The sequence below is a fragment of the Lutra lutra genome, chromosome 2 (genome assembly GCF_902655055.1).
Source record: "Lutra lutra chromosome 2, mLutLut1.2, whole genome shotgun sequence".
NCBI classification, from domain to species: domain Eukaryota; kingdom Metazoa; phylum Chordata; class Mammalia; order Carnivora; family Mustelidae; genus Lutra; species Lutra lutra.
This window is the reverse complement of record NC_062279.1, coordinates 206,658,565-206,682,644: the sequence shown is the minus strand read 5'-3', so window position 1 is coordinate 206,682,644 and position 24,080 is coordinate 206,658,565.

The window sequence follows — 24,080 nt, the reverse complement described above, 5'->3', positions numbered from 1 at the left end:
TACTAATTCCAGAGGAAAAAAGAAGAGACAAGATCAAAAAAATATTTTTTTGAAAAATACTAAATAAAGATTAAGAAATATGGTAACATATTAACTAAAAATTTAGAAACTTGGTAAAATACATTAATTTATAGATCCAATACCAATCAAGATATATAAAAAGAAATCTATAACTAGACATACCAGAGGTAAACTTTTAAGAGTCAAAGATAGAGACAGTCTTGAAAGAAGCCAGATTAAAGTATTTCAAGAGGTTTGGAAAAAGTAAGGGTACCACAAAATTTAAAGGTCAACTTCTCACTAGAAATTATGGAAACCAGAAGACACTGGAATGGCATGTTCAAAGCAATGAAGAGTAAAAATTTATAGTAAAGCTATACTTAAAAATGAGGGGAAATTAAGAACATTTTCAGATTAAAAAAAAAATTAGAGAAACTGTCAGGAAGAGATATGCACTATAAGAAATGCCAAAGGCAGTTCTTCAAACTGAAAGCAAGACTCTAGATGACAGCTCAGAACTACAGAAAAGAATGAAGAGCACCACAAATGGTAAAAGTATGAATAAATATAAAAACTATTTTTTCTTTTTCCTGATCTTTTGTAAGTTATATAAGTAAATAAGGCAAAAAAAGTATCATGTTATTTATTGGTTTATATGGTAATCAAGTATAATACACAGGACAATAGTCTTATGAAGGGGGAGAAAATGGAAGTTTAGTGTTACAAGCTCCTACCTTTTACAAAAGTTAAAACTATCTCTAAGTAGACTGAATAGGTAAAAAATACTTATTTTAACCTCTGTGACAACCACTAAAAATAAGCAGATATAAATAGAAAGCAAGCACAGATATGAAAAAAACCATTTGTAAATTTATTTGATTAAATTTTTAAAAGGCTAAAAAGATGAAAGAGAAGAAAAAACTCAACCCAAAAATTTAATACAAATAGTAGAAAAGCAGGTCAAAATGCAATCATGTCAACAATTACCTTCAATAGGAAACAGTCAACAAAACAAAGAGGCAACACACAGAATGGGAGAAGATATTTGCAAATGACACTACAGACAAAGGGCTGATATCCCAGATCTATAAAGAACTCTTCAAATTCAACACACCAAAACAGATAATCATGTAAAAAACTGGGCAGAAGACACGAACAGACACTTCTCCAAAGAAGACATACAAATGTCTAACAGACACATGAAAAAATGGCCATCATCATTAGCCATCAGGGAGATTCAAATCAAAACCACATTGAGATACCATCTTACACCAGTTAGAATGGCCAAAATTAACAAGACAGTAAACAACAAGTGTTGGAGAGGATGTGGAGAAAGGGGAACCCTCTTACACTGTTGGTGGGAATGCAAGTTGGTGCAGCCACTTTGGAAAACAGTGTGGAGATTCCTTAAGAAATTAAAAATAGAGCTTCCCTATGACCCTGCAATTGCACTACTGGGTATTTACCCCAAAGATACAGATGGAGTGAAAAGAAGGGCCAACTGTACCCCAATGTTTATAGTAGCAATGGCCACAGTCACCAAACTGTGGAAAGAACCAAGATGCCCTTCAATGGACGAATGGATAAGGAAGATGTGGTCCATATATACAATGGAGTATTATGCCTCCATCAGAAAGGATGAATACTCAACTTTTGTATCAACATGGACAGGACTGTAGAAGATTATGCTGAGTGAAAAGGGTCAAGCAGAGAGAGTCAATTACCATATGGTTTCACTTACTTGTGAAGCATAAGGAATAACATGGAAGACATTGGGAAATGGGGAGGAGAAGGGAGTTGGGAGAAATCAGAGGGGGAGATGAACCATGAGAGACCATGGACTCTGAGAAACACTTGAGGGTTTTGGAGGGGAGGGGGTTGGGGGGGTTGAGTGAGACTGGTGGTGGGAATTATGAAAGGCACGTATGGCATGGAGCACTGGGTGTGGTACATTAACAACGAATTTTGGAACACTGAAAAAAAATTTAAAAATTTTTTAAATAAATAAATAAATGCAATTGGATATTGACATAATAAATAATAAACTTGAAAAATAGGGTTTTTAGAGATAGAGAGGTAGATTTGATCACTAAAAATCAATGTGTCAAGAAGATAAAACAAATATATATATATATACTTGACCCAATAAAAGAGCATAAAAATATATGAAGCAAAAACTGGGGAAAAATGGCAAATCTGCAATCTTAATTGCAGACTTTAACACACCTTTCTCTGAAGTTAATAGAGCAACCAGACAAAACCATCTATAATATAGGCCTGAACAACACTGTCAACCACTTTAATCTCTTTGACATTTAAAGAACACTATAATGTCACCACTTCAAATTTACACCATGTATTCAAGTGCACACGGAATAGTAATCAAGACTGATCAAATGTTGGACCATAACATTAGTCCCAACATAACTTGAAATACAGAAATATTAAAAAGATATATATACCCACAAGTTCATTAATTTTTGCAGCATTATTTATAATAGTCAAGATATGGGAATAACCCAAATGTCCATTAATAGATAGATGCATAAAGATTTGGTATATATACAATAAAATATTACTCAGCCATAAAAAAGATCTTGCCATTTGTGACAACATGGATGGACCCAGAGGCATTATGCTAAGTGAAATAAGTCAGACAAAGACAAATACTATATGATTTCACTTTTATGTGGAATCTAAAGAACAAAACAAGTGAACAAAGAAACAACAGCAATAACAAAAGAAAATAACTCATAAATACAAAGAACAAACTAGTTGTGCCAGAAGAGATGGGAGTGGGGGATAGACAAAACAGGTGATGAAGATTAAGTAGTACAAACTTCCAGCTAAAAAATGAGCAAGTCACAGGAATGAAAAGTAGAACATAGGGAATATAGTCAATAATATCATAATAATTTTGTGTGGGGACAGATGGTAAATACACTTACCATGGTGAGCACTTCATATGTGTAATTGTCAAATCACTGTTATACACCTGAAACTAATATAATGTGTTAACTATACTTCAGATAATGTGTAATTGTCAAATCACTATGTTATACACCTGAAACTAATATAATGTGTTAACTATACTTCAGTTAAAAAAAAGTATTACTCAAATATTTGTGTTTATAGGACACAATGTCTTGTAATTTTTATCATAATTATTGTAATATTTGCCAATAAATGACTGAAAAAATTACCAACATTAAAAATAAAAGACGGGTTATCACAAAATACCTTATCAACACTAACAGGTTAATAAGGGAATTTTAAGGTCAACTTTATTCTAATAAATACAATTTAAATTAAAAGGACACATAGTTTGAAAAGTACCAGCTGTCAAAGTTCACTCAAGAATAAATAGATAACCTGAGACATCTGGAGCTATAAAACATTTGAATAAACTTTCCACAATGAAAACAACAGGCCCACATAGCTTCCTGGTTAAATGTTAACAAAACTTCAGGAAAAAAATAAATCAAACATATCAAACGGTTCCAGAAAATACTCAGTTTCCTGGATCAATTCTACCTAACACTTAAAAATTTTTAAAGCATACCAAACATACACAAACTCTTCCAGAAAACAGAAGGGAGGGGCGCTTTTCCCAACTCAGTTTATGAAGCCTGCATTATCCTGATAATAAAACCAGACAAAGGCATTACAAAAAAATTACAATCTAGTATTCATGAAAGTAGATGTAAAAATTATTTTATTTTATTTTTTTTAAAGATTTTATTTATTTATTTGACAGAGAGAGATCACAAGTAGACGGAGAGGCAGGCAGAGAGAGAGAGAGAGGGAAGCAGGCTTCTTGCTGAGCAGAGAGCCCGATGTGGGACTTGATCCCAGGACCCTGAGATCATGACCTGAGCCGAAGGCAGCGGCTTAACCCACTGAGCCACCCAGGCGCCCTGTAAAAATTATTTTAAAGTTTAGCAAATCAAATCCAGGAATACATAAAATGGATAATACATCAGGACTATGAAGAGTTTATCCCAAGAAAACAAAGGTTAACATTTGAAAATCTCTTCATGTAATTCAATATATTACCATGTTTAAGAAGAGATGAAAAAATGCATCTGTTAAAAATGAACACCTATTTATGATTAACATCTCTCAGGAAATCATGGGGGATGAAGGCAACCTCATCAATCTAAGGGGTATGTAAAAAATCCACAGCCAATGTCAAAATTAAGGAAAAGAGACTATACCCCCCTGTGATCAGGAACAGGGCAAAGATGTTCACTCTCATCAGTTCTTCTCAACATTGTTTTGGAAGTGCTAGCTACTACAAAACAAGAAGAAGGAGGAGGAGGAGGAGGAGGAGAAGGAGAAGAAGGAGAAGAAGAAGGAGGAGGAGGGGAAGGGGAGAAGGGGAAAAGGAAAGGGGAGGAGGGGGTGGGAGAGGAGGAAGATGGGGAAGAGGAGGAGGAGGACAGGGATGGGGAGGAGGAGGACAAGGAGAGAGAGGAGGAGGAGAAGGAGAAGAAGAAGAAGAAGAAGAAGAAGAAGAAGAAGAAGAAGAAGAAGAAGAAGAAAAGGAAGGAGGAGAAGGAGAAGAAGAAAGAAATTAAAGGCATATGAATTAGAAAAAAGAAAATAAATTTTGTCCCTGTTCAGATAACATGATCACCAATGAAGAAAATGTTAAGGAATGTACAAAAAGCTACTGACTAGTGTTAAAATTAAAAGCAAAATGGTGACTGGAACTGAGAATTCCCTGAGAAGACAAAAGCACTTAAGTAAAACTACATCTTATTTCATGAACATAAAAAAAACTTAGGTTTCTTGTAAGTGTCTCTGACAGTAAAAAAGAAACTACCTTCCTAAAACACCACCTTCCTTAAACACCACCTTCCTAAAAATGGTATGAAATAATCACTTCAAACCAATCCCTGGAAACCATCACTGTGATAACCAATTATTGTATAGGGTAAAAAACTTCATTTTCACTTTATAAGCTATCCTGTAACTTCATACCTCTGAGCTTCATATTAGATATTTAAAAGCCCCCAGTTCATGAACTGTTCATATATGCACAATACACTCTTTCTAAATACTGTTTATTGATTTGGTGGTTTTCATTTTGCTATCGCTGGATTTTTGACACTAGCAAGAATGAAGGATACAAGTTCAATATATAAAAATCATTGAATTTCCATGTAGTATCAATAAACTATTATAATTTAAAATAGTAAAAAAAAAATGCCCTTTGAGAAATGCAAAATACCTTGATACAAGTTAACAAAGTGTGTGCAAGACCTATCCACTCAAAACTACAAAATATCACCAAGAGAAAGTTTTAGAGGCCCAAATAAAGATTTCTGATTTTCAGCCCAAGTTTTAAGAATTTTAGAAGTCACCACTCTTGGAGCATCTGGGTGGCTCAGTGCGTTAAACCTCTGCCTTCAGCTTGGGTCAGAATCTCGGGGTCCTGGGACCGAGCCACCCATCAGGCTCTCTGCTCAGCAGGGAGCCTGCTTTCCCCTCTCTCTCTGCCTTCCTCTCTGCCTACTTGTGATCTCTCTGTCTGTCAAATAAATAAATAAAATCTTTAAAAAAAAAAGTCACCACTCTTTCCTAACAAGTAAAAAGCTAAACAAACTGAAAAATCAACAACTTTTCCTAGATTAATAAAAGTGAGATCACAGGACAAACAACGGTCCCCAAAACTGGAGACTAACAGGCAAGCCCAGAGAATCACAACTTACCAGAGCAGAACCCCTGGGTTAAAACCTCCATAGGAACAGATGCTGAACTATGGAAAGCTGAACAGGCATTGACAAATTGCTGGAGGCTCAGTCTGAGAAGCACGTTAGTGATAGCCTAATAAGCTGAAGTTTTAACAGAGCCCAGGTGACCTGTGCAAAGGGAAATGGCCAGTACCAGCCCACTCTCCCATTTTGCTTCACCTGAGGTTGGGGTGAGGAAAATGAGAGGCACTTGTGAAGCTCACAGTCCAGAAGCATAGGATTACTAAAAGACTGAGAGCTAAACATAGACTATAGAACACTTCCCCTTCCCCAGAACTCACCACCACATTACAGAGACCTATTTGTCACACTTTCTTTTACCCTGTAAATCATGCCTCACTATCAAGAAAAAATTACAAGACATACTGAAAGGCAGTATGAAGAGACAAAGTAAGCATCAAAATCGATCTCAGATATATGGTTTTGAAATTCTTAGACTGGGAATTTAAAATATATGACTATTATGTTAAGGGATCTAATGGATAAAGTCACACCAGACAGGAAAAGAGGGGCAGTGTAAGCAGAGAGAAGGAAATTTGAAGGAACCAAAAAAAAGAAAAATGACAGAGATCAAAAACACTGTATCAGAAATAAAGTCTTTGATGGGCTTTGTTAGCTAATTAGACACAGCTAAGGAAAGAATGTCTGAGCGTGAGCATATCTTAATAGAAACTGAAAAACACACACAAAAACTGGAAAAGAAAAAAACAAGAGCAAAACAGAATAGCCAAGAACACTGGGACAACTACAAAGACTAGAATATACACATAAGGGTAATGCCAGAATGAGAAGAAAAAGAGAAAGGAATAGAAGTATTTGAAAAAATAATGACTTAGAGTGTCCGCAAATTAAGTTCAGACAGCAAATCACAGATGCAAGCTCAGAGAATACCAAACAAACAAGAACCTATACCTAAGCATATCATATAAGTCAAAAGATAAAGAAAAAAATTTTTGAAAGAAAGCAGAGGGAAAAAAAAAAATCACCTTATCTATAGAGAAGTAAAAGTAAGAATTATACCCAGCTTCTCAGAAACAATGCAAGCAAGAAGAGAGATGAGTGAACTAAGTGCTGAGAGAGAGATAAAATCACCAACCTAGAATTCTGTATCCTACAAAATTATCATTCAAAGTTATGAAGAAAAAAGACTTTCTTAGACAAAAATGGAATTTATTGCCAGTAGATCCACCTTGCAAGAAATATTAAATATCTATAGAGAGAAGGAAAATGATATAAGCAAGAAAATTTCTTTGGAAGGAATTAAGAAGAGCTTCAGAAGGAATAAATGAAGGTAAAATAAAAAATTACTCTTATTTTTAATTTATTTAAAAGACAACAGTTTGTTCCAAATAGTAAGAGCAACAGTGGGTTCTATTATTTATGTTTATATATTTATGTACATATATGTATTTGCATATACATATAAACAAAGGTATAAATGAAATGAATGAGTGACACAGAGATAAGGGGAAGAAATCTGAATTGTTACTATTTTGTTGCTATAAGGGACTCACACTACCTGTGAAATGGTATAGCGTTATTTGAAAGTGGACTTGGATTAGTTATAAGTGTATATTGCCAGAATGATGGGTTTTTGTTGTTTTTGTTGTTGTTTTTAGAAGAATTCATCTGGTATATATATATACTGCATTGAGCCAGGGTCAGGACCAGAGAGAGCTTAGTAATGGACTCCACCAGAATTTTGCAAAGGCTATTAAGGGATTGGAGAGACAGGGCATGACATTCCAACTGGGGATTCTCCTAGCATATTCAGAGACTTAGCTGGTATATTCTCTGTGGTCAGAGTTCAAGATAAATCCCATGAGGTTGAGGTTCAAGATAAATCCCAGAGTTCAAGATAAATCCCATGGTGTTAGGTCCAAGGAGGTGGCTTCCCTGTCTCTGAAACTGGTAAGGGGATTGAACAAATAAGTAAACATTCTGTGGCTGGTTAAAGCCAATTTTCTTGCTGTCAGAAAAGGAATTTTTAAGTATAAAAAGGGAGAAGGCTAGAAAAAAACCTGTTGTTTTAGATTGGAATTCAAGACATCAGTGTAAATTCATGTTTCTTTCTGAAGAATATATATGTATTTACGCACACACACCAACACATATTCCCCTAGGTTTTTCAGCTGAAAGGACGTAGCAGCAATAATACCCCATAGAAATGAATACACCTAGTACACAGATCTTGGTTTCTAAATACCACGCTCTACTGAAAAAAACAGGGTTCCTTAAAGAATTGTTTGATTTTCAGGCAGGGGTAGAAAAAGTCTATGATAATTCTAGAATATTATGGCTTGTCAGAAATTAAGGAAGTACCCCAAAATGAAGGGCACATTTCAGGAAGACGTAGGATTCTGTTTGAAGGAACTCCCACTGGTGAAATATGTGATAGAGTAACAAAATAAATAATAATCATAAAAAATATAATCCAGTAAGTAAAACTGATAGCTTGAATTCATACTGATATAAATAGATGGTGATTAAATAAATAAGTGAAGGAGATTAGAAATGTCAGCTAACAATGTAGAAGAAATCTTAATTAGAAAATAGTTATTTGGCAACTATGAAAAAATAATTGTTTCAGACAACCATCATCATTAAATACTAATATTAATGAATGAAAGTTTGATGAGGAACAGGATACTTACATGGTCTCAAATATCTTCCCACAAATACTTATTAATTCCTAATTTTTTAATAAGTGCAAAATACTTTCACAATGGAAAAGCTTAGAAGATAACACCCTAGCCAAGTGATCAAAGTGTCTATCACCAGTAGCGGGAAAACTTGGTAGAGCCACCTCTTGGTGTTATACACTGAAAATAATACAGCTTCATTTTTGTTGCATTCGTGCTTAATATTGATAACTTTAAACTAATTATAATGAAATTTCAAAATAACCCCAGTAATGTAGAAGGACATTCTACAAAGCAACTGGCCCATACTTTTCAAACATCAAGGTCATAAAAGACAAGAAAAGACTAAGAAACTGTTCCAGACTGAAGAAGCCTTAAGAAACATGAAAACTAAATGCAACACATAATTCTCAGTTGGATCCTGAACCTTTAAAAAATATAATTGGATCAAAAGGTGAAATTTGAAAGGAGCCTATGGATTAGATGGTGGATGTATGTCAGCATTAATTTCCTGATTTTTTTTTTAATGCTTATACTGTGGTCATATAGGAAAGGGTCCTTGCTTTTAAGAAATATATACTGAAATACTAAGGGGCTATATCTGCAACAATTTCAAAGGGTTTAGAAATATATAATAAAAATATATATTATACAGAATAAGGTAAATATAAAATGTTAATACTATGAAAGTTGGGTAAAGGATATATGGGAATTTTTTGTGCTTTTCTTCCAATTTTTCTATAAGTATGAAACAAATTCCAAATAAAACATTTCTAAAAGGAGATAGTATATATTGAATGTATTGAAAAATTTATTGTAAAAGCTACTAGCCAAAGAAATGACAAGACATAGAAATGAGAATAGAAGTCTCATATAAAATTACCATGGTTACCAGAGTGGTTGTATTCTTCAAGTTTTTTGGCATCAGAAACAAATATTCATTTGTGCAAAACTAAAAAAATACAAGTTATTACAAACCATAAGGTTGAGCTAGAAATTGGGAAGCTTGAGTTCTGACAATCACTAGCCTGATAGCCTCAGGTTGGTCATTCACTTTCCTGAGCCTCAAGATTACTTAGTTATAAAGTGAGTGATTAAATGATAAAGTCCTTTTTATTTTTAAAATTCTGTTTCAACTTCCTCCAATTAGTGGTTTAAGTCAAGCTACTAGTGCTCAAATAATGACTATTTCACTAAACACAGATCAATGATAAAGTTTATTGAACTACTATTTTGGGATGATCCTGAGTTTATTTGACAATATGGGAAAAAATCTAAAAATACTCTCATATGTAACTTTATATATTTGGTTGTTTTAGATTAAAAGTACTTCTTTGTTTCTCTGGGTGGGTCAGTTGGTTAAGCACCTGACTCTTGGTTTTGGCTCAGGTCATGATGTCAGGGTCATGAGATCGAGCCCAGAGTTGGGCTCCACACTGGGTGTGGAGCCTGCTTAACATTCTCTCTCTCTCCTTCTCTCTTCCCCAACCACTCCCACTTGCATGCTTGTGCACTCGCTCTCTCTCTCTCTCTCTCAAAAAAACAAACAAAAAAAACCCCAACAACAACAACAAAAAAAAACTTTGTTTCTCAACACATGATGGAATAATCATGCCTTGAGCTGAATTCCAGTAATAACCTGAATCAGGTCTCAGAAGAGGTGATTATCAAGTTGACCACATTTTCCTTCTTAATCCTTTAGTGCACTCTGGGTTCACTAAGCATAGATGATTAGGTAACAAGCTCATGGGTTCATCATTCAGATGACTCAGTAAACCTCTCACCCTTGCCAGCTATCTGACATATGCTTGTCATTGGTCACAAGGTCAATTGAGTGATCACATGTGGATATATGATTCCAAATTCATCACGAATAGAAAAATAATTCATAAAGCACATCTGATTCACAATGGGCTAGAAACATCATTTTTCTATGTGAACACAGGACATCAAATTAAGTTTCTGCTGCTTTCACCATATGCTATTAGTCTCAGAATCCTCCTCTTTTGATTTAGATTCTGCTCAAATTTTACATACCTGCCACCTACTACTGTGTCCCTTTAGTGACTAATACTTCTTTAGCTTTGTTATTCTTTTGAGCAGAATTGGGAAGCATAAAATCTAAAATGCACATGCTTCTAGTTCTCCCAAATTTGTAACCTAGGAGAAGGCACTCCCCTTTTCAATTGTCCCGGTGCTATTGTGTCAATGATCCAATATAAAAAGACACTGCTGTGAATAAAGACCTCTCCAACTGATCATGGTAGTAATATGTCCATCACATTTTCACAAGTGCAATAACTTACACAAAGCTGAATTTTCAAACAGGATGTTTGTGTATTCAAAAGCATATTTTAAAAAGCCTACTAACCAAAGAATAAAGAAACAAACATGTGGTTTGACATTCACTCTGAATCTTCAAATAGTGATCTCTTTGAAATGCTCTCTTCTGAATGCGATCTCTAATGTGAGTTAATACTGGTGATGAGAAAGCAGTGATCTACAATGAAGCAGCGCCATAACACCTTGAATAGATGATAATGATAGATCTAAAGCATAAACCTTTACACACAAGGAATTTACCTCTAAAGGGAACAGTCTCTGGGAACATGGAGAGCTCTCAGATGAACAGAGGATGACTCAGTGATTGGTTATACGGGATATATTTCAAATGTGTTTGGGTTCTCATTTCCACTCTGTCAGAGGAAAGCCAAGAGACAAGCATATAAGAAGAGAAAGATCTCCTTCTGCTTGAATATTACATTAACCTATGAGCACTTGTGCTCCCTTGGTCAGCTTTTTCAGGGCTTGCTGGCACTGAGCACTGCTGACCTGGTAGGTCTGATTATGAATGATCAATGTCCCTATTTGCAATAAAAGTCTTTGCACAGATCTGGACCCTCAGCCCTTATTCAGTCATGCAGATAATAACGGCAGTTCAAGGTACTTGCCCATAACTCCAAGCTTCATTAAACAAAGGGAATGTCACCAAAGTCCCTTTAACTGTCTTTTTGCTGCAAGGCAGGAAAAAAACCGGCCATTCTGATAAAATGGAACTTACAGTGTTAATAAAATGAAGATTTGTATATCTCTGTGCTCTATTTTGCACATCTTTCTTGAGCTACTCGTGTTAAAACCGACTTTACTGGGGAGCAGAGCGAGAAATGTAAACAAAGGATACTGAGTGCCTGTGGTCAGATTCTGCTTCAGATGAAATATTTCAGTGGAATTTTTCAGAGCTGCAACAGGGAAAGGGGTGTTGCCACTCCTCCTCATTCATTACAGACACAACTGGTGTTAGGCTGGCATCTTAAAGCGTTGCAGGGTGGGGAAGAAGGTTGGATAAGGCTCCAAAGGAGTTCGGTGCAGACTTGAAAAAGGGGCCTCTCTGTGGTGAATCAAGTCCTGAAGTCTGCCCACCCTCCAGTCTCTGGAAGGGTGTGAAATTTTGGTTACTCATTTTCTCAGGCAAAGCATGTTAATAAGTCACTGTTGCTTGGGGAGAATGTCAGCATAGACATTCTAATAAGGGATGGTCATCAAAGACACAGTTGCCTGTCATCACCTTCCTTCTCAAGGCTCATCCACCTAATTCACCTAATTCACTTCTAATATCAGCCGTGGCATCCCTCCTGCCTTACCCCAGCACATGAGTCAGTTTCCCTAGCTATTTAGAATATTCATCCACTTTTTCTTTACTTTTAGAGTCTTCTCCCTTAAAATTAGGGAGTGCTTTGACTTGAAACTCACAGGGAAATGAAGTTTTGAATGACAAAATATACTTAGTCAAAGTTTTGGTTCCTTCAAATTCAACTAAATGGGCATTTCTGGATAATAATTGGTCTTTGGCAGTACCAATTGAAGAGAAATGAAAGCAAGGGAGCCTTCGGGCATTGTTGGTGGGAATGTAAATTTATGCAGCTGCTATGGAAAGCAGATGATGGAGTTTCCTCAGAAATTTAAAAGTAGAACTACGATATGATTTAGCAATTGTATTTCTGGATATTTACTCAAAGAAAACAAAAGCACTAACTCAAAAACTTATATGCACTGCATGTTCACTGCAGCATTATTTACAATAGTCAAGATATGTTAACAACCTAAGTATCCACTGATGAATGAATGCATAAAGAATATATTCCATACACAATGGAATATTATTTAGCCATAAAAGAAGAAAATTTTGCCATTTGCGACAACATGGATGGATGGACCTTAAAGGCATTGGGCTAAGTCACACACAGAAAGAAAATACCATATAATTTTATTTATATGTGGAATATTAGAAAGAAAGAAAGAAAGGAAGAAAGAAAGAAAGAAAGGACGAAAGAAAAGAGAAAAGAGAAGAGAAGAAGAGAAGAGAAGAGAAGAGAAGAGAAGAGAAGAGAAGGGAAGAGAGAAAGAAAGAAAGGAAGAAAGAGCTCATTGATAGAAAGAAAAGACTGGTGATTGCCAGAAGTAGGGGGTGAACAGATGAAGAAGATCAAAAGGAAACAGTTTTCTCTTCTGTCTCAAACTTCTAAAATTCTATCTGTTCATTCAAAGCCTAGGCCTGTTTATACCCCCCAAGTCACCTTACAACAATTTCATATGGGAAAAGAAATGTGGAAAATGTCCAAAAAAAGTGGAGAGGGAGAGGATGTGTTAAGTTCACTGGTAATGAAATGAAAAATACAGAGAAATATTATTCCTGAGACATCCTCCTGGAAAAGATGGCAAAAGATGAGTAACCAAACGACCTCAATATGAGTGGCTCAGAGGAGAAACTAAAGAAAGATATTAAGTCATACCCAAACATTTGAAGTTCAGCTACAGATTGGGAATGTATATTTGATATATTTTGATGTATATTTGATATATTTTTTTTAATCTAAAGGTCAGAAACAGGATCAATGGGTGGAAGTTAGAAAGTAGTAGATTTTTGTCTCAACCTAAAAAAAAAAAAAACAAGAAACAAAAAAATCTTTTGGATGACTTAAACTACAAAACTATTGCTTGCTCGGAAGCTGCTGTGCTCCCCATGACCATCTTTGAAAGATGTTTTAGGAGAAGGCATTGCTGAAATGGATGAGAAATTACCTTTACATGATTTCTAAAACTCCTTCAAACTTTTCAGACTTTAAGAATTCTGTACCTCTATGACAAGTCGAAAGCTAGGAAAGTTTGCCAAGTAAGCAAACAAACAAGAAATTTAACAAGCATTTATTTACACTGCTAATGTCATCTTCAAGGCCAACTTAAGTTTTGTTTGACATTTTCAGTAAGGCATATGTCTCTCTTTTAACCAGGAAGATGCTGTAAACGTTAATTTCATAAACTTTAAGTAATTTTGTTTAAAGAAACTTGAAAAAAAATCAAGAAATGAGAGTGTACTACTCTGTAAATTGATTCCATTTATGCAAACTCCCTGCGGCGTGAAGCTGTCCATGGTTTAAGTTATGCGGTTTCTTGGCTGTTTGGAAAAGGGTGGTCATGTCAATTCAGTTTGGATAAGAAGCCCATTGTTCTCACTTTAAAGTTCAGGGATAAGATATTCAGAAATATTCTCCTCTTCCCTCCCACTCTTCCAAGGCCTGAGAAGCTTCTGTCCCAAACTATCTATTCAAACTGAAAGACTGACTGAGCTATTCAAAGCTCCCTCCCTGCACTTAGGGCTTTGTGCCGTTGTCCAGCTACATAATACTCTGGTGGATTCCGTGCTTCACTCTGCCCCAATACAATTCCCACCGGCTGGAGCGCACATTTTAGCATTAGAGCCTCTTTTCCATTACTTTTAATCCAGGCAGCTCAGAGCTTATTCTGTTTTGTTTTAAACGCTGTCTTATGGTCTTGGTCTACAGTATTGGGATTTATTTCAGTGTACTTCTACTAGAATATAAATATAATCTATATTCTATAAATAATAATTCTATTCTAAAAATATAAGTCCTAATAGAATAAAATTTATTTTGTGGGGGATATTATTCATATACGGTGGGTTGGAACTGATCATGTTTTAGTCTGTATATTTTCTACAGCACTTGGCACAATGCCTTGTAGGTGATAGATGTTCAAATAAGGTATGTGAATTTAATTAGTCTCTTTTTTCTACCTAAGAAAGTATAAACAATGCTGAAATAATGATACTTATAAAATATCATGCACTAAAATGATCTTTTGATATTTTTCATTCATTTTAATAGTGACTGGAGAATTTACTATTGACATCTATTAAGAGATTTGAAGTACCTGATCATCTACCCTTTAAAATCAACAACCTCAGTTTTCTGAGATGAAAATGAAAAAAGAAAGATGAAAGCCTAACTAAAAAGGGTAAAATTGGTTTTTTAGCAACTCCATGATTTCCCTATATGAACATTATTATTGCTGAGTCACTAAATATTTTCAGCAAAAAGAGTTCTTAGCAACTAACAAGCTCCAACTTCTTGAAGCAAAAGATAGATTATTGTATGCTAAGGAAATTATTTGGTTTTTTGCTTTGTTTCTAAACAAAGGGACCAAAATCTTGGCTAGATTTTTAAAAAGCAAAGTTGGCATAGGGACCCAAGATTAGGGGAAGAGGAATTGAAGAGTAAGGCCTTTCTTCCCTTCCTCAAAATGTTAGTCATTTGAGAACTGCCAGTGGCACACCCTGAGTTTCTGTGGTAGAGCTTACTTAGTGGGTAAAAGATGTAATGAAGTACATCTTTGAAGTACATGTAATGGAGGACATCGGTCATGAAGTGTGGAGGATGTTACTCATCCTCCTCAGGTTTCCATCTAGAAGAGGACATTTCCACCCTGTTCCACAGGGAAAAAAGCCAGGAAGAGCTACTCAGCCTCTTCCTCAACTCACTCCTCTCAGAAGAAGAGTAATTGATCCAAACAATGAATTCAGAAGAAGTAACTGAGTACATTTGGCTCCGTGTCCTAAGTCCCTCATTTTAAGAGCCAGCTTGCCTGAAGAAAGCAAGCTTTTAGGCCTATTCTCCCATGATCTGTTTAGCAGATCAAGACCTGCCTCTGCAAGGGGAAGCCTGTAGTTCTGATGAGACAATGGTTTAAATCAGGTAATATATTAGGAAGCTCTTTCTGGTCACAAATGTAAAGTGACAGTCACTCACTCAGATCTTTTTTTCACATAAAATATATTTTATTAAAATATTGGGGGACAAAATAACTAATTTAAAATATACATATGTGTATTTAAATAGTATTAAGAGAAATTTAAAGAATTACAAAGTATGATTATTATCACTTACCTTGTTTAAATTCAATTAGCAAACATATAGTACATCATTAGTTTCAGATGTAGAGCTCAGGGATTCATCAGTTGTGTATAACACCTAGTACTCGTCCATCAATTCCCCTCCTTAATGCTCATCAGCCAACTACCCCACGCCCCCACCTCCCTTCCAGAAACCCTAGTTTGTTTCCTATAGTTAAGTGTCTCTCGTGGTTTTTCTCCCTCTCTGATGACTTCCCATTTAGTTTTCCCTCCCTTCCCCGATGATCCCCTGCACTGTTTCTTATATTCCACATATGAGTCACTAATTCAACTTTTATGAATAATAAAGATTTCTATTTGTCTGGTTCCTGTGTTGTATCTCACAGTTGTTTCAAAATTTGGGGGAAAAAAAAAAAAGGAGATGAACAGAATAGAAAGTCTCAATTTTTAAGCTCATGAATTAAATAACTCTACATTATAAGCTATCTTTGAAATTACAATGATTTTAAAATAAATATAGAAAATTATTAGGTAACTCAGCTTCCAAATTTTCAACATTGAAATCATCTGTATTCATTTTTATACTATGTTTCTTTTAGTAAAACAGAAAAATTTAAATTGTTATTGCTAAACTTGGTATCCATTTTTATGAAGGAAATCTGTATTGGCCAGTGCATTAACTGTATATATAAATTTATAATTTGGGGTCTTAGAAAGCAGAAGAAGTTTACCAGCTTATTTAAGCTAGCCTCAGAATGAACATTAATTCTCTTGCTAGGAGACATTATGTCCAGGCACACCACATCTTGATCATAACCATATACTTTCAACTATCATCTTCATTATCATGTCAAATAGTATTTTTGGATGCTCTTCAAAATATATTCACATACATTCTTTTATTCAACTCCTTCAATAGCACCATAAATTGGGTAGAGCACATAGTTTTATTTATATTTTAAGAATGAAACAGTTCAAAAAGAGAGATTATGTGACTACTTTAAGTTACTCAGCCAGTAGTAAATAAGCTGCTACTTATATATTTATTATATTTTTATTATTATATTCTCATTATATTACACACTTACGAGGACAGTATTAATTACAGGTAATCTGTGTTTTGTTTGGCTTCTAAGAGCATATTAATTCAATATAATTAAATATATTTATTGAGTATCCAGCACATGGTTTAGCCAACACCAACAACAATAATATAGGGCTCTGTGTTAAGTAAATGGATAGATGGATGAATGGATGGCTGGATGGCTGGATAGATGGAAGGTTGGATGGATAGATATGTGATAGGCATGAAAATAGAAGAATAAGATGTAATCTCTAAGAAGGATAAATGTAATAACACACAAATAGCTAGAATACATGTTGATATGTGCAATAATAGAGACAGGTACATTGTACTAGGGGAACAGATGACAGAACAATTCATGGTGCTACATTCTTAGATTATGCTACAAATGTTGTACCACAGACCCATTGAAATGTTCTTTATGTTGTAAAGAAAAGAACTGGAAGTAATGAAGCATGAAGGGCCTATTGTCAGAATTTTTCAAAGAAAGATACCTTAGAATCCATGAAATCAACAAAGAATACAGGAATTTGAAACCCCAAAGAACTTAAATGAAAAACCCAGCCCGACACATTTTTATTAGATCAGTGACATCCAGATGGGGTGGAGGGCAGAGGGGAGACACATAATGTCATGTACATGTATATTTAGTGGTAAAAGAAAGCACTGAACCAAGCATTAACCAGACACATTTCTAACCTAGACAAGAGGGTTGCTGATGAAATGGCCCTTAGGATAAACAACACAATTGGCCTTATTTTGACCGGAGTCAGCAGGAGCTTTTAGCAGGAGTTCTGTCATGTAAATGCCCTTCTGAACGTGAACAGAACACATTGTTCAAGTTGCTCAAACAGAACTGGTGGTCAGTAACTGACACAAGAGAACTTGGGTCGAGGCAGAAAAGGGAGAGAGGATCTTTTTCAGGAGGAGTATAGTTGAGTGTTAAGGGGATTTAACAGACTGAAAGGAAACTATTCTGGAAAAGATATTATATGAATCCAAAATACTTTGGCACTTTAATCGAATATGCTGCTTAGGGAAAAAGCAGTCTGCACCCCAACACCTGCTGGACCTAATGGACTCTGAAATGTTGTTTCAGAATTAATCAAGTCATTTAAAATCATAGCTGCAGTCTCCATTCACTACTCCTGTGCATAAATGTGCTGATCCCGATACTAACCCATGTCGGGTGACTTGAGCAATATATCACCATAATTGCCATTTTAGGGCTGCAAATTGGAGCTAAAATAACCAGATGCAAAAGAGATGGCCATATCATACTCTCAAGATGGATCTTCAAAGTTCAAGGAGAGTTCAAGCATGGAAGAGGCAATAGAAAGGGGTCAAGTGTAAGGGGATTGTTCATGTTCAAGAGGAATTAACTTTACAAATATATTGTTTCTGAGGTGGTAATTGTCCCATCTTACAGTTATTCATACCTCATTTACTCTTTGCATTTTCCTCAAGCATTTAATGAAATGAATTTGATTTTGACAAAATATTCTATTTCAAAATTGCCATTAATTTTCAAGATTTTTTATTCTCCTCTAAATTATCTGCTTTAAAGGGATAGAGCCTAGATTTGGGAAATCTTATACTTCCCTCGATAATCTTCTGGCAAGAGTCCATGTTAGTTTCAAATATTTCCTTTCTAGTTTAATCAATTAAATCATTTAACTAAAAAAAAAAAAAATCCCAAATTCAAAAGGCTGGGAAAGAGTTCTGTCCCATGATAGTAAAACTAAGACAGTTTTCTAAGTTATCTGTCCAGTTTCTCATTTAGGGGACTGTTGAAGTATATAAATGAAAGCCTACTGCATTATTTGTTTGTATAAAATTGAGACAGATTTGGGAGCAAGAGAGAATCCCTATGACTACATCAGTATCAAAGTTGCTAAAAATGTCACTATTACTTGCTGTTTTGATCAAATCACCATTTCCATGATATCTGTATAAAGCAAATCACCATAAAAAGGAAGCACGATATACTTGCTACCTCTAGTTCAAAATCCAAATTAGTTAAGGTCCTCAAGGACCTTCATAATCTGGAGCCAACTACTTAACATGCCTTTGTTCATAAGCCCTTGAACCCTAGTTTTTGCAACAACAAATGCTTCATCATTCCCCAAAGAACAAGCTTGTTGAAACCTCCAAGACTTTTCAAATGTTCTTCTCTCAGGATGACAAACTTTTCCTCCCTTCTTTTCCAGCTATATATTTAAATTCATTCTTTAATACCCAGCTGAAGTGTCACCAGCATTGTCTGTCCAGCTACTCCAATACAAGGCAGTTAGTGCTTAGTATCATTTATTGTTGTTGTTGTTGCTCCTTTCCTGTTGTTCACAAGGTAAACCTCTACTGCAATCAATTATCACAACACATTACATATGTTTTTGTGTGTGTGTCTATCATCTTCAATTATATTATGAGGTAACAGAGTAATTTTCATAATTGAGTTAATATATTAAGTATAGGTCAAAACAATTAGCTAAATTATAAAGCAATATTAAAATTGGAGTTGTTTTGCTGTTAGTATTTCCTAGAACAAGCAATACATTATAACATATCATAGATATTTCTTTGTGTCTAATCTAGAAACTAGAGGGAATATGGGATAAAATATTTTAAGAATAATGATCAAAACTTTTCAAAATTTTATAAAAATTATACAATTTCCATTCTCAGAGACTCAAAAACAAAATAAACACAAATAAAACCCCATTAAGGCACATCATTATTAAATTGTTAAAAACTAATAATAAAGAGAAAATTGTAAATGCAACCAGTGAAAAAGGACATGTTACCTAAGACAGGAAAACAAAGATAAGAACAACTTCAAGTATCAAAAAACAACACAATAACATTTTTAAAGTGTTAAAAGAAAAAATGGTAAAAGTGGAAATCTGGTACCTGGAAAAAAGTGTCTTCAAAAATGAAAGCAAAGAAGTATATTTTAGAAAAAAACTAACCTCAGAGAATTTTTTTACATCAAATGTTCATTAAAGGAATGTTAAAAGTAATTCTTCAGGCTAAAGAAAAATAAAACCATATAGAAAATTCAATACACACAGAGAAATTTATATATACCAATATGGTAAAAATGTGGTAAACATAAATATTTTAGTCATTTATAAAGTTTCTTTAAAAAATAAGCAAATATTTAAAAGTAATAGCAGTATCTTGAGGTTTAAACAAAGGATTAGAGGAGGGAAATGGAAGTATACAACTCTGAGATTATTATGATATGCATAAAAAGGCATATGATATGCATAAAAAGTAGATTATAAGGTAAATAATGCACAAACTAAGTAAAACAAAACAGAAAAAATTCTAATAATACAAAAATACAGCTAAAAATAAACACTACAAAATACTCAAACTAATTCAGATGGAAACAGAAACAGAGGAGAAGAAAATATATAAGACAAAAAGAAAACAAATAAGATAACAGTAAAAATAACTTCAACCATATTATTAATTATATTACAAGGGTTCCTGGGTAGGTCAGTCAGTTAAGTGGCCGACTCTTGATTTTGGCTGAGATTATGATTCCAGAGTCCTGGAATATTTCTCTCTCTCTAAAATAAATAAGTAAATCTTCTGAAAAATAATTATTATATTACATATAAATTGTCTAAATTTTCCATTAAAATAAAAAGATTTTTAAAGTGAAACAAAAGAACATGACCAAACTATATACTACTAAAAAATAAAAAATTAAAATGTAAAATATAGATTAAAAGTAAAAGAGCAGGAAAACAATAAAAAACTATACATGCTAATTAAAAGAAAACTGAAGCTATATTAGTATCAGGAAAATTACACTTCAGGAAAAGAAATATGACAGAATATAAAATAGACACTTCAATATGACAAAAGTCTCAATTAGTTGAGAAGAAAGACTGGTATTAAATGTGTATATGCTAAATAACGGGGCTTCAAAATACTTAAAACAAAAGCTAAAAGAACTGAAAGGAAAATGAGATAAATCCACAATTATAGCTGAAATTTTAGCACTTTGCTTCAATAAATTGATACAATACATAAACACACACAAAATAAAAGTATATAAGAATTGACCATCACAATCAACCAATTTGATATAACAGATGTTATAATAAGTCATTCCAACAAAGCAAGCCTGAATTAACTGAACTCTTACAGAATATGTATTGTGATCATAATGGCATTAAATTAGAAATCAATAAAAAAAAAACCTGGAAAGGCCCAAATATTTGAAAATTGAACAACATTCTTCTGAATAACCCATGGAACAAATAAGAAGACAAAAAGGAAAATTAAAAACTATTTGACCTGATGAAAAAAATATATAGCCCATCAAAATTTGTGGGATATAACTAAAGCAGTGCTTAAAGGAAATTTGTTTGTTTAAATTATTATGTTGGGAAAAAAGAATCTAAAATAAATGATCAGAAGTTATACCTTAAGAAGTTCAAATCAGGGCGCCTGGGTGGCTCAGTTGGTTGGGCGACTGCCTTCGGCTCAGGTCATGATCCCGGACTTCCAGGATCGAGTCCCGCATCAGGCTCCCAGCTCTTTGGGGAGTCTGCTTCTCCCTTTGACCTTCTCCTCTCTCATGCTCTCTCTCACTCATTCTCTCTCAAATAAATAAATAAAATCTTTAAAAAAAAAAAAAGAAGTTCAAATCAATAGCATATTAACTAGAAAAAATAATGGAAATAATATTGCTATGTTAAATTAACACATAACTGAAAAACAACAGACAAATAATAGAAAACAAAAACTGTTCTCTGAAAAAAAAAAAAACTTTGAAAAACCTCTAACTAGACTAATCAAGGAAAAAAGGAAAGAACACACAAATAAATTCAACAATTTATGTGAAATGAAGAAATTATTTGAAAGACAGAAATTACCAACACTGACATAAAACAACCCTACATCTAGTAGAGAAATTGAATTTGTAAATAAAAACATTCTCACAAAGGAAACTACAAGCCCAAATAGCTTTACTAGTTGATATCTACAGTTAAACAGTTAAGTTTGTTTAAGTTAAGGAAGAACTAGTCTTAGTTAAGGAAGAAATAGTCTTAATGCTATAGGAAACATCTTAGAAACTAAAGGAGGGAAAGAACACTTCCAGACTCATTTTAAAAGGCCAGCATTAAGATCTCCTACTATTAATGTATTCATATCAATATGACTCTTTATCTTGATTAACAGTTTTCTTATGTAAGTCCTAGCAACAGCAATCAGACAACAAAGAGAAATAAAAGGTATCCAAATTGGCAATGAAGAAGTCAAACTCTCTCTCTTCGCAGATGACATGATTCTTTATATGGAAAACCCAAAAGACTCCACCCCCAAACTACTAGAACTCATACAGCAATTCAGTAACGTGGCAGGATAGAAAGTCAATGTACAGAAATCAGTGGCTTTCTTATACACTAACAATGAAAATACAGAAAGGGAAATTAGAGAATCGATTCCATTTACTATAGCACCAAGAACCATAAGATACCTGGGAATAAACCTAACCAAAGAGATAAAGGATCTGTACTCGAGGAACTACAGAACACTCATGAAAGAAATTGAAGAAGACACAAAAAGATGGAAGACCATTCTATGCTCTTGGATCGGAAGAATAAACATTGTTAAAATGTCTATACTGCCTAGAGCAATCTATACTTTTAATGCCATTCCAATCAAAATTCCACCGGTATTCTTCAAAGAGCTGCAGGAAATAATCCAAAAATTTGTATGGAATCAGAAGAGACCCTGAATCGCTAAGGAAATGTTGAAAAACAAAAATAAAACTGGGGGCATCACGTTACCTGATTTCAAGCTTTACTACAAAGCTGTGATCACCAAGACAGCATGGTACTGGCATAAAAACAGACACATAGACCAGTGGAACAGAGGAGAGAGCCCAGATATGGACCCTCAACTCTATGGTGAGTAAATCTTGGACAAAACAGGAAAAAAAAATACAGTGGAAAAAATACAGTCTCTTCAATAAATGGTGCTGGGAAAACTGGTTAGCTATATGTAGAAGAATGAAACTAGACCATTCTCTTACACCATACACAAAGATAAACTCAAAATGGATAAAAGACCTCAACATGAGACAGGAATCCATCAGAATCCTAGAGGAGAACATAGGCAGCAACCTTTTTGATATCAGCCTCAGCAACTTCTTTCAAGATATGTCTCCAAAGGCAAAGGAAACAAAAGCGAAGATGAACTTTTGGGACTTCATCAAAGTCAAAAGCTTCTGCACAGCAAAGGAAACAGTCAAGAAAACAAAGAGGCAACCCACGGAATGGGAGAAGATATTTGCAAATAACAGTACAGACAAAAGGTTGATATCCAGGATCTATAAAGAACTCCTCAAACTCAACACACACAAAACAGATAATCATATCAAAAAATGGGCAGAAGATATGAACAGACACTTCTCCAATGAAGACATACAAATGGCTATCAGACACATGAAAAAATGTTCATCATCACTAGCCATCAGGGAGATTCAAATTAAAACCACATTGAGATATCACCTTACACCAGTTAGAATGGCCAAAATTAGCAAGACAGGAAACAACATGTGTTGGAGGGGATGTGGAGAAAGGGGAACCCTCTTCCACTATTGGTGGGAATGCAAGTTGGTGCAGCCACTTTGGAGAACAGTGTGGAGATTCCTCAAGAAATTAAAAATAGAGCTTCCCTATGACCCTGCAATTGCACTATTGGGTATTTACCCAAAGACACAGATGGAGTGAAAAGAAGGGCCATCTGTACCCCAATGTTTATAGCAGCAATGGCCACAGTCGCCAAACTGTGGAAAGAACCAAGATGCCCTTCAACAGACGAATGGATAAGGAAGATGTGGTCCATATACACTATGGAGTATTATGCCTCCATCAGAAAGGATGAATACCCAACTTTTGTAGCAACATGGACAGGACTGGAAGAGATTATGCTGAGTGAAATGAGTCAAGCAGAGAGAGTCAATTATCATATGGTTTCACTTATTTGTGGAGCATAACAAATAGCATGGAGGACATGGGGAGTTAGGAGAAGGCAGTTGGGGGAAATTGGAAATGGAGGTGAACGATGAGAGACTATGGACTCTGAAAAACAATCTGAAGGGTTTGAAGAGGTGGGGGGCAGGAGGTTGGGGGAACCAGGTGGTGGGTATTAGAGAGGGCATGGACTGCATGGAGCACTGGGTGTGTTACAAAAACAATGAACAATGTTATGCTGAAAATAAATTAAAAAAAAATGATTTAAAAAAAATAAAAAAAAATAAAAGGCCAGCATTAATTACTTTGATACCAAACCATACAAAAATGTAACAAAAATAGGACACACCTCAGACCAATAACTCTGATGACTATAAATGCAAAATA